Source organism: Columba livia, chromosome 4 (genome assembly GCF_036013475.1).
Source record: "Columba livia isolate bColLiv1 breed racing homer chromosome 4, bColLiv1.pat.W.v2, whole genome shotgun sequence".
Taxonomy (NCBI): domain Eukaryota; kingdom Metazoa; phylum Chordata; class Aves; order Columbiformes; family Columbidae; genus Columba; species Columba livia.
The window spans coordinates 63,301,891-63,312,834 of record NC_088605.1 but is presented as its reverse complement, the minus strand read 5'-3'; positions in this window follow the sequence as shown (position 1 = coordinate 63,312,834).

Here is a 10,944-nt window from a genome sequence, read left to right as displayed (position 1 = left end):
GATTAATTACTGTTGAATACCTACAACAAAATGAAAGTGAAATAATTTGGTATGATTATTGATGGAAGACAATTCTGATATTGTTTGCAAATTAAAGGTCTCGGTGCAGCAACATTTATTAAATACAGCTGCTTTAATGATTATTTATGATTTATTTTATTTTAATGATTATTAATGATTTAGTGATTATTTGGGGTGGGTTTTTTTAGCTCTGAGGGTCGGATCTTCTTTGACCTGAGACAGAAGAGCACATGATCATGTATTTGTCAGTAATGTAATTTAAGTCACTGACACCAGCTGTGTGTTGAAAATTAGGCATGTAACTTCAGTCTAGCCTTAAGTCCTTAGTAATTTATAAAATTGAACTATAGAGGAATAGAAGTTACAAGGCCAGTCTCTGAAACCAAGGACATTATTTTTAGACATCAATTGCAGAGAAATAACTTCAAAGCAAGAGGCAGCCCACCTCTGTGTCTAATACCCATGTGAAATGTTACTGTGACCAACCTTATTCTTGGGTTGCATGTGGGATTATTACATAGTTGTCACTCTCTTCCAACCATGCTGGATGCTTCAGGAGGCTGAACTTTGTTGCAAAATACATTTAATATTTCTACCCTAGAAGGTAAGGAGGGGAAAAACGTTTTATGGAATGTGAAAGAAGGTGTTGCATTTTTCTTGCAGCCATATTTGTCTAAGCAGAGGAAATATGGGTATCTTGGGCTTGCCTAAAGGAGGTCTTGAGGCAGAAGTGCTGCTGTTGTTCATGGTGTGGTTCAGGGGCACGATGTTCCCCTCGGGGTGGAACACTGAATTCCAGCCCTTCCTCACTTGGAGTAAGAAAGTTAATTTGGTCTCCCAGCTCACCAGAGCGACTACACCCTAATTCTAATGTTGTTGTGTGTGTGAATAAATAAATATATGTTTATATATACTTGGATATATTAAATTCCTTTGTAAAATGAACTGTTTCAGAAATGCCAAAATAAGCATTTTTTCCTCTTTTTGTTTTCTTGGCAAAAATAATTTAATTGCAGTTTTGCAGTTTGGCCCCTAAAAACAATACATTTCAATGAATCGTCCTTGACTGTTTCCTTTCTCTGGAAACATACCCAGTTACATGTGAAATACTTCAAAATTATGACAATTTTTTGAACTGCAGCTGGGGATACCCCCAGATCACCAGTGACTTACGAAAAATTTAAACTTCAGATGTATATATAGAAAGCAAGAAGACACATGACTAAATGAACATGCTTGTTGTACAGCAAGCTTTTTATTCAGGCTGCTTGAAAGAGAGCCCTTAAGAAGTTCTTCAAAACTTAGAAAAGAGGAAAGAAGTGGACTGGTAATATAAGAATCACTATGCACAACATAATGTTATCGCTAAAGTAACCTTCTTTGGGAAGTTTTATTTTTTACTGTCTTATTTTGACAAGAACAGTTTGTTTTAGTTTTCTGAACAGCAAGCTTTCCTGGTGTTTTACATGCACTGGACTCATTAAAACTGCTTTTACAATTTTACTTTTATACTTAGTAATCAATATGATACTATATAATGATGAATTTTTCCAAGTACCACTCTTTCCTACTTTCTTAATCTGTTTCTACCTACATATATATCTATGTATAGTTGGACATATGATTCTTGTAGTTATTAGCAAAGCGAGAATGAATGCCTGTTGAGTTTAGGTGGTTAGTTTGTCCTCATAAAGGAATGCCCTTTTCTTTGAAAGAATTAACAGCAGATGGCCACTTAGACACTGAGCTGCTTAGCAGTGCTGGCAGTGAAGTCACGTAGTGGAAGACTAGGCAGTACTGTCAACATGCAACTATATAATACCAGCTTTGTAGACAGTGTTAGAATTAAAAGGAGTAGATCCTTAGGAAATATACACTAGTTTTTTTTTTCACAGTTGAGACTGTTCATTTACTGTACCTGGAACTGTGGCCAGTACATTCCATTAATGAGAACTAGTGCAAAGCTGCAATGTTACATTTGTTGTGATACACATCACTATAACAATTTTATTTTACTTGATGAATTTGAGAGCACAAGGACTATCTGGTCCTGTTCTGAGATATGAGATGTACTTTTTCATAGAAATTAAATTTATTTTGAAAATAAGGAAGACCTTTACTATAATGTTTACTGTTAAAGTTAGTATTCCAGCATATTTTTTGCAACATAAATGCTATATCCCACCTGCGAACTGAAATCTCTATAATCAATAAAAGCTAAAGTTACTGCTAATCTGACAGCCCCATGGTGGGTTGCCCAACGTAGTTCTGGCATTGGAACTTAGTCTTTTCTCTAGCCCCATACAGTGTGAAAGATGTAGAGGCTATCTTACTGACCTCGTTCTCCTGATACATGACTTTTCTTGTGCATTTAGGTAGGGTATGTATAATCAGGCAGTCTGAAAAACAGGATGTCAGACAAGATGGACTACACATATGATTTAGTGTAGTAATTCCTGTGTTCATACAGTTAGTTGCTATGGGAAATAATAGTTATAATATAATCCAATACAATTACTGGCAGGAGACAATCCAAGAATTGGAATTTTAGAGTTTTGTCTAAAATGAAAAGTGTGTGTTCAAAGCCATATTGATTATTTTAATCCAGTCTCCCATAGCAATATTGTTAAGCAGTACGACTCCTCTTTGTCTATAGTTTGCCTGGCAGGAGAGGAACAAAGACATCGATCTGCTATTAACTAAATATACTGGAGAATACTTTGTACTAACCATTTGAATAGGAAATGGAAGAATGCTTTAAAATAACATTTGCTACCATGCTTCCTGATATCACCATAGTAACTAAGAGTTCAATCTGAATGCTGTGCTTTTGTGCTTGTATTTTCATACAGAAGAGAGACATTAGCTACTGGTCTTTAAATAAGAAAACTGATCATTAATTTTTCACTTTATAAAGTCTCATTAGCCAGAGCATATTTGCAAAATGATATGCATCAAACGAAGAAAGTAGCGATTTTAAATTAAAGAAAATCATGATTGAATACACCGTAAAAATGATTTATTTAAATCTTTGTTTTCAAAAATAATAATATTATACAGCCTTTAAAAAACTCACTAAAACAAGTGGCTGGGTAGCTCAGAGGCTTTGATTAGGGTGTTGAAGCACACATCTATGTATGTCCTTTGAAACACAGCTCAAGTTAGTGATAGAGGAAGCTGTTTCAAGATCATTATTTGGTTGCACTGGGAGAATGCACTTGTGATCTACAGGAAGCTGTAGATATTGAGGTACTATGGCATTTATTTCTGATGGCAATGAGTTGGCTGCTTTAGTAATGGTGACGGGAAGTTGTCATGCAGATAATAAAATATGTAGCTGTGAGACCTTGAACAAGACTCTCTTTGATGGACCAATCTGAAGATGTATGTGTTCTATGGTTTTTATGATATATCTCTCGCATCACAATAAAGCCTCCTGTTAACTAATATCAACAAGGTTTCACGTTCTAAAGCCCATTAAACATTTTAAACACAACCTGCTTACAATTGTGATTCACATAGTTGCACTATCTTAAGTAATTAATATTGGCAGTAAAACTGACAGTAAACTTAAATGGTAACAATTTATGTAAATTTAATTAGGGTAGTATTTTCCCCATCCTGTACAGGCCCAGGGAACTACTCTGATAACTAGAGCCTTTAGTCACATTTCACTCTTGTGAAAACAATATAATACAAAAAAACTCATGCAGGCTTGCTTGTGCCTCAGCTATGGAACTTGACTCCACTGGTGGTGTGACACGGCAGTAATTGTTTAGGAGCAAAGGAAGGGTGAACTCAATGGATCCATAGGGTGCTCCTTAGTGAAGAAGAAAGTAAACAATGTGGCGTGGCTTTTCTGTGTGTTAAGTATAAAGTAAATAACTATCCTGACTTCAGAGAGAATTCTGTCTTTCCCAAACAAAGAGAAATTCCATCACAATAATCCAGCATCTTGATGCATAGTTAGAGGGATTAGGCACACTCTATCAATCATGACACTGAAATACTAGAGCTGATATAGGGCAACAGCAACTTAAATATTGACAAAGGGTCAACCTGTTGCTGCTAAAAAACTAGAATTCTAGATTTTTCCATATGAAAGTAATTTTAAAAGTTTACTCAATGTTCCTCAACATTTCATTTTTTAGTGTAAGTTTCATAAAATCCATGAGATATGATTACCACTCAGTCAGAACAAAGCTTTTCATAATGAAATGCATGAAATTGTATTCTTAGCACTCGTATTGCTTGATTTGATATCTGACATGCAGCACATTTGAAAATACTTGTATAGAATGCAGCTAGTATATATAGAAACAAATGTTGCCATTAGTGTAACAGACTGTAGTAACACTAATCGATTAGTATAAAAATAATAGCAAGTGGGTAATAACAGTTAACAACTTTGAATCACTGAGTGCATTAGGTTTAAGTCTTTGGAAGTATTACCATTTGTAGTACTACTGAGTATTGAGTGCTGTTGCATATACATCCCTTTAAGACTCTTTAGTAGTACAACACTGCACCATGGAATAGTAAAAAAAAAGATAGGGGTAATATTCATTCATTATTGGTCAAACTTTTCTGGATATTAGAGAGGTGAGTTAACTGTAAGCGCTTGTTTCAAACCAGATTTCACGCTGGAAATAAGGAAAGACATTTGCCTTCCAGGTGCTTACTGATTCCATTAGACATGATGGATTTTTTGTATTATAGAGATTCTTAGAAGATGAAAAATACTGATTGCTTCGCTTCTCTAATACAGCAATAGTTCATGTCTTGGAACTAGTTTTATTGTCAAAGTGAATAATATTTTAATATGTTTAGAGATGGCCTCATTCCTCTTGATGGAAAAATGAAATGACTTTTGACATTAGAGTGTTTTTTTATCTGTTCCTTAAGTAACATTGATAGCATGTAATTTTGATGGTGTGCTTCAGGAGTGATTTCTGGAATCAAAATGCAAGAGAACAATTGCCCTTAATGAATTACAGTTTGGGGTGGTTCTTTGTAAATAGTGATCGCGTGTTAGAACAAAATCATTTGGGTTTCTTACGGGGTAAATACTAAAGTAAATCAAAGGTCTATATCAGAATGCACTTCAGAATAGCTTTGTAATTTATCCTTTAGCACTGAAATGTTTGTACCTTATCATACAATGTGTTTGATTTCCAGGCCCCCACCCCACAGGATGATTACAGTATCTAAGTGAAATTCCTGAATGATAATTTCTGCCCACTATAGAAATAAGTCACTTATATTTTAATTAATCTTCCCCGTAAGTTTCTGGTAAGTTTGTGGAAAATTATAATCAAAGTAAATGAGCTTAATTTTTAATGATTTGTTTAATCCCCATACATAAATGCAACATTCTTTCAGCAATTTTTCCTCTTCTTCTCTTAATATTAATTATCCCTGGTGCTAATCAGTCTAGAGGGTTCTCAGTAAAATTATTTCAGTCTTTGCATTCCCTGTTTTTCATCATGACAGTTAAGATTAAAAAAATATTCGGAAGACCTTCTTAGTCTGGGAGCATTTCATTGATCACAGGATTAAATGCCAATGAATACTTTATATGTCCTTCACAACACTGCATCACTGTTCACAGCACTTTTGTTTTCTGTTTTTTCTTTATTTTATGTGCTCTTGGAACTATTCATTGTTTTATTGATATTCATCATCATATATATATGCAGGATATAAGTCCTTTCACTGTAAAATATGAGATGACAGTACAAACATATTCATTGTTGGTCCGATTTTGCAGATTTGGCATTCTAGGCCCTAAAGGAAAAAGACCTTGGACTCCATCTGCTTCTGTTGGTTTTAAACTAAATAGGAAAAAGTAATCTGAGTTCTGCAAAAGAAACAACATGGGTAAAAATCTGTACTTTTTTTTTCTTTTTTTTTTTTTTTTTTTTTTTTTTTGCAAAGGGAAATTATCAGGTGGAATTTAAAAGGACATAATTAAGAAGTTAAATTTCATGAACATAGAGATTTTAGGACTGATTCTGTGGTGTTAGTTGTCCAGGGGTTTTGTTTTTGAGAGTGTCTATGTAGTTCCAGGCTTTCCAGCTGAATACTACTGTTATGTAAAAGAGTGACTACTTGAACAAGGAAAAAAATATATGCTGTAAAAGAAATAGACTTGAGCATCTATTATAAAGAGCTGGATAGTATTACTTCTGCCCAATAACTTACCTGCTCTCTGGGTGTGCTGGCTGAGTAAGCAAGCATGGATTGTGACCGACAGACTTGGCTCCTGAGTGGGACTTCATTTTTCAATCTCCCTCCTAAGTGAAAGAAAATTACCAGAAACCTGAAGAATCTGTGTTCTTTCTGGCTTTCATTTACTGTAGAAGTTTATGTTTATATTTACGTCACTTAAGGGGCTGGCAGCTGAAATGACTTCAAAGTCAGAGAAACACTTAGTAAATAGTCAAAAAATCAATCCAGAGCTCAGCCTCATAGAATAATACTGAATGAGTACTGAATACCTAGAATCCCAGAGGGTTTTCAGTGCATGAGTATGCTATGTGGTCATGTCCCTTGTTTAGGCATTTGCTCTATAAGCATACTGTCATGCTGGCTCTTTGTGGAGTGTGAGAAAGATGTCTAACACATCCACACAAGACACAAAACCAGCTGAAAAACAGTGTAACCAGCCAGTAAGAAATGGTGAGGACAGAGATATGTCTGCCTGTCTCTGGAATGTAGTCATCTTGAACAATGCTTCCTGGGGATTCTTTCCTTTAATTGGGATTTTCAGGAGCAAACCTACTATTTTCTTTAAAAAGCGAGCATGTACCTTTTGAAGTGTGTCAAGAAGAGAAGGCAGGCAGGGTTATCTCTTCCTTCTCTCTTTACTTTTCCCCTTTAAAAAGTTTTGGTATCATGTTATATGAAAAATGAAAAAAGTCCTGTGGAATATCTAGTTTATAGATGACTTTGATAGAAGTCACATCATTCTTAAGGGAGGAGTGTATGTTTTGTTTTTAAGGAATTTATTGTATCAGGTAATCTTTAAAACCTTTGGTTGAAAAACACTTCATATGCACCATTTTAAATAGAATATTGTAACTCAGGGCTTGTCCAGTTCTAAACTCAGGACACAGCCACCAAATCAATGTACTGAATAAAAATAATTTTGTATTCACATACCCTGATGTAAATCCAAGATGCCTTATCCATATAACTAGGAAATTATACACTCAGAATAAACCCACAGAAAATGTAAAACTAGATAAGACTAAAAAAGGAAACTAAGCAATCATATTATAAAGGTTGAATATTTGCAATTGCATGATGTGATACTGTACTATATCCCTGCACTGCTAAGTAGTTGGGGTGACACAATGACCTCCCTGAAATGGCAGTAAGGAATGAAGGTAAGAAAGGTTTTTGTTTATTTCTGTATAGCCATGGTAGATGGATAACAACACTCACCATGCTTCCTGGGGAGTCCCTGTCTGACATGCAACCTGAACCTGTGGGCCAACCGCTTCTTTGGTGGCTTTGGGCTGATGGAACCAGAGGAACTGGTTTACCATAATTTTGGTATGCTGTCCACAGCAGCTTGAGCAGAAAAGACCCTTTTCAGGGACACTAAATACTAATAATTACAAGATCAAATGTCTTCCCTAGTATTGAGTAAAAGACCACCATTATAGTATGCCTCAAATTTCGACAAGAAAAAAATTATCTTGTTATGCTTTTGTACCCTCCCACATCTTCTATCAACACACCTTTTTTCAGTGTTATATTTAAATTTTACCTCTATAGGCTATAGAATAATTTTGGTTGGAAAAGACCTTTAAAACCATAGAGTCCAACCATTAGCCTAACACTGTCAAGTCCACCACTAAACCATGTCCCTAAGAACCTCATCTACATGGCTTTTAAACATCTCCAGGGATGGCAATTCAACCACTTCCCTGGGCAGCATGGAAGTGGTATGAAAGTACTAAGATCATAGTTTACACATAAGGCAGTGCATATACAAAGCGTTCTTGGAATCTGAATATTTAGCAAAAATTATACAGTTCTGATCCAGAGCACTTAAATTAGGAGAACTAAGGAACTAAGGTATTTCTTCATAGGAATTGCTACAAAGAAAAATATGTCTGATCATAAAGGAGATAGAATGGTCTCTCAGACCATTGCAAACAGAAGAGAGGAAAACTGAAGTTCAATCTGAATTGGTGACGATATGTAGTTGATTAGAAGAAAGTTAAATTTTAAGATTGTATTTGACCATCTGTATCTAATTAAAATAATATATTTATGTTTTTGTGAAAGCTTTAACAGGTTCGCTTTCATAACAGCACACTATGAAAGTGAACATGGATTATATCTTGAGACAGTAATAAAGCTGATTGTAATTTGGTAGTTACTGTTATCTTATTTGTATTTTTCTCGAGCACGTGAGCCCAAATCAAATGGTCCCACTCTATCCAGACTTTTACAGATAAAAAGCAGAGGCTGTCTCAGAGAACTCAGTTTCACTTTATGATGGCTCCAAAGTAGGTGGAGGAACAGAACGAGAGGAGATGAGACAATGAGAGCAAGGCAAAAACAAAATAATGAAATTTTAATATAATGTTTCTGTTCATCATCACTTACCAATTTACAGATCTTTCTGTTCTAGTGGCATCAGGGCCCCAGTGAAATTTTAGATCCTTGATATATTGGGTAAATATCTTACAGCTAAAACCAAAGACACCATTGTTATTGATGTCAGAAGCTTGTGGTACGATGCTACAAGATCCCATTCATTTCTGTTTGCCTGGTGAGTTAGCAGTCAGTAATGAATAACAGAATACTAAATTCAAGTGATGACCTATAGTGATAAATATTACTCTTAACAAGAAAGCAAGCAAACAGGATTGTTTAATAAGAATTTCTTCCTCAGTCTCTATTTTGTTTTGTTTTGTTTTTCTTTTAGCAAGTTTTTTCTTTCTTTTTTCCTTGTTCTCTTCAGCTTTCCAAATGAGGATGAAAAGATTGTTGACTGGATAAAGCTTAAAAAAATTGAAGGTTCTTATCGTGTCACCTGTATGTTACTCAATTAACCCACTTCCAGATGATTGAGGATCATTTCCTTAGATGTCAGTCATAGGTAGAGAAGTTATTTTCCTACTCACCCAACCATACGCTCACTGGGCTGTCATTGGTTTACAGATACATTAATAGGACAATAAAATCATCTCATTTTTGGGTAGATTCATCTATGATTCATGCTTTGGTTTGTGAAAGGGTTGCAATTTATATATATATATGTATTGTCAACTTTATGTAGATATATCATGACTGAATTCTGGAAGTAATTTTCTAACATCTGCCACAATTTTCTGAAAACAAATTAGATTCCCTAAGAACACTAACTCTGAGTAACTAATAGAAAGTATTTATAATGTGATACTATGGTGGTTGGTGGTTGTTGTTGTTGTTTTGGGTTTTGTTTGTTTACCTTAGGAGGGAGTGCTATTCTAGAAATTATAGTCAAGGATTTGTTCTTGAGACCAGCATCGTGACCTTTCTCCAATAAAACATGAAGCTGTGAGATAATCAGATAAATCCATATACAAATCTCTAATTAAATACACTGTCTTGCGTGTGATGACATTTCTTGGCCCACAACCCTTTCACTGCAATGCAAACCCAAATATTTTTATTTATTTTATTTATTTTTTTTTCCACAGCTTTATATGTATATTTTGGGTTTAGAATGGAAGTTACACAAGCTGTTTGAAAAGCTTTGCTAAAGATTCAAGGAAAAAATTCTGATAAAAACAAAACAGAACCCCTATCTTTGTTTCTTACTTTTGAAAAGTTTCAAGTAAAATTAAAATTCAAATTATTTAATATGCCATAAATAGTACTGCATATTTTCCAAGTTTATACATATTCATTATACTAGGGCTTCACGAACGTGAATGGGCGTGCTACTTATTATAGATCTTATGGTCTTTGTGGTACATTCAGTCTTGGAAATATGCCTACATTTTAATTAAGAGCAGGGAAAAAATCAGAAGTGTGATGCCTTCTCTTCCCCACAAAGGCAGAGTCACACCCTAGTCAATACCGTACATTCTAAAACCAGATAATAAAGAATCATTATGAAAGATTTCTCCTGGGGGAAAAGCTGAGGAGCTGATGAGAACTATGTCTACAATGTCTTTGCCTCAAGGTAATTTTCAGCATCATAGTTAAAAGAGTTCTGTGTTAAGGAAAAGGCCTTCACAAATGATATTTTTAGTTAGCTGTAGTTATTTAAATGTTCTAAGCTTTATGTTTCTGAAGGATTTGTATATGGTTGTCCAGTTTTACTTTATATTAGAAAAGTCTATCAAGAAGATTATAATGTACATTATCTGCAGTACTACATGCTACTAGAATAAATATTCTTTCAGGTGCCTTTAGAGAGAGAAGTCCTTTTTCAAGAATGGAAAAATTCAGAGCTGTGACAGAATCTTGGATGGTAGAAATGGAATTATACATTAATTTCAAACAATTCTTACAATAATACAAGATAGTTCAAGGCATTGCAGCTTCTTGTGTTTCGCACATTGCAATAGCCAGGTCTGCTGTCATTTTGTGACACTTTCAATGCTTACAATAACTCCTTTTCCAGCAAGAGTGTAATTACATTTCCATTGACCAAACTGAATAATGTATGTGCACATTTTTTTTTACACCTTCAGATACTTCTAGATAATTTACATTACCTCCTGTGATATTACAGTTTTTCATACTTATCTGCATATTTATTTTACTTACCTAGCAGGCAAACGAAATCTCTTACGGAGTAGTTTCCTAGGTTGTGATTTTGAAACCTTCCAACACACTGAAATACTTGTTTAATATACTAAATTTTTCATATTAAATTTTACTCAGTTCTTGTTCACATTCCTGTTATGT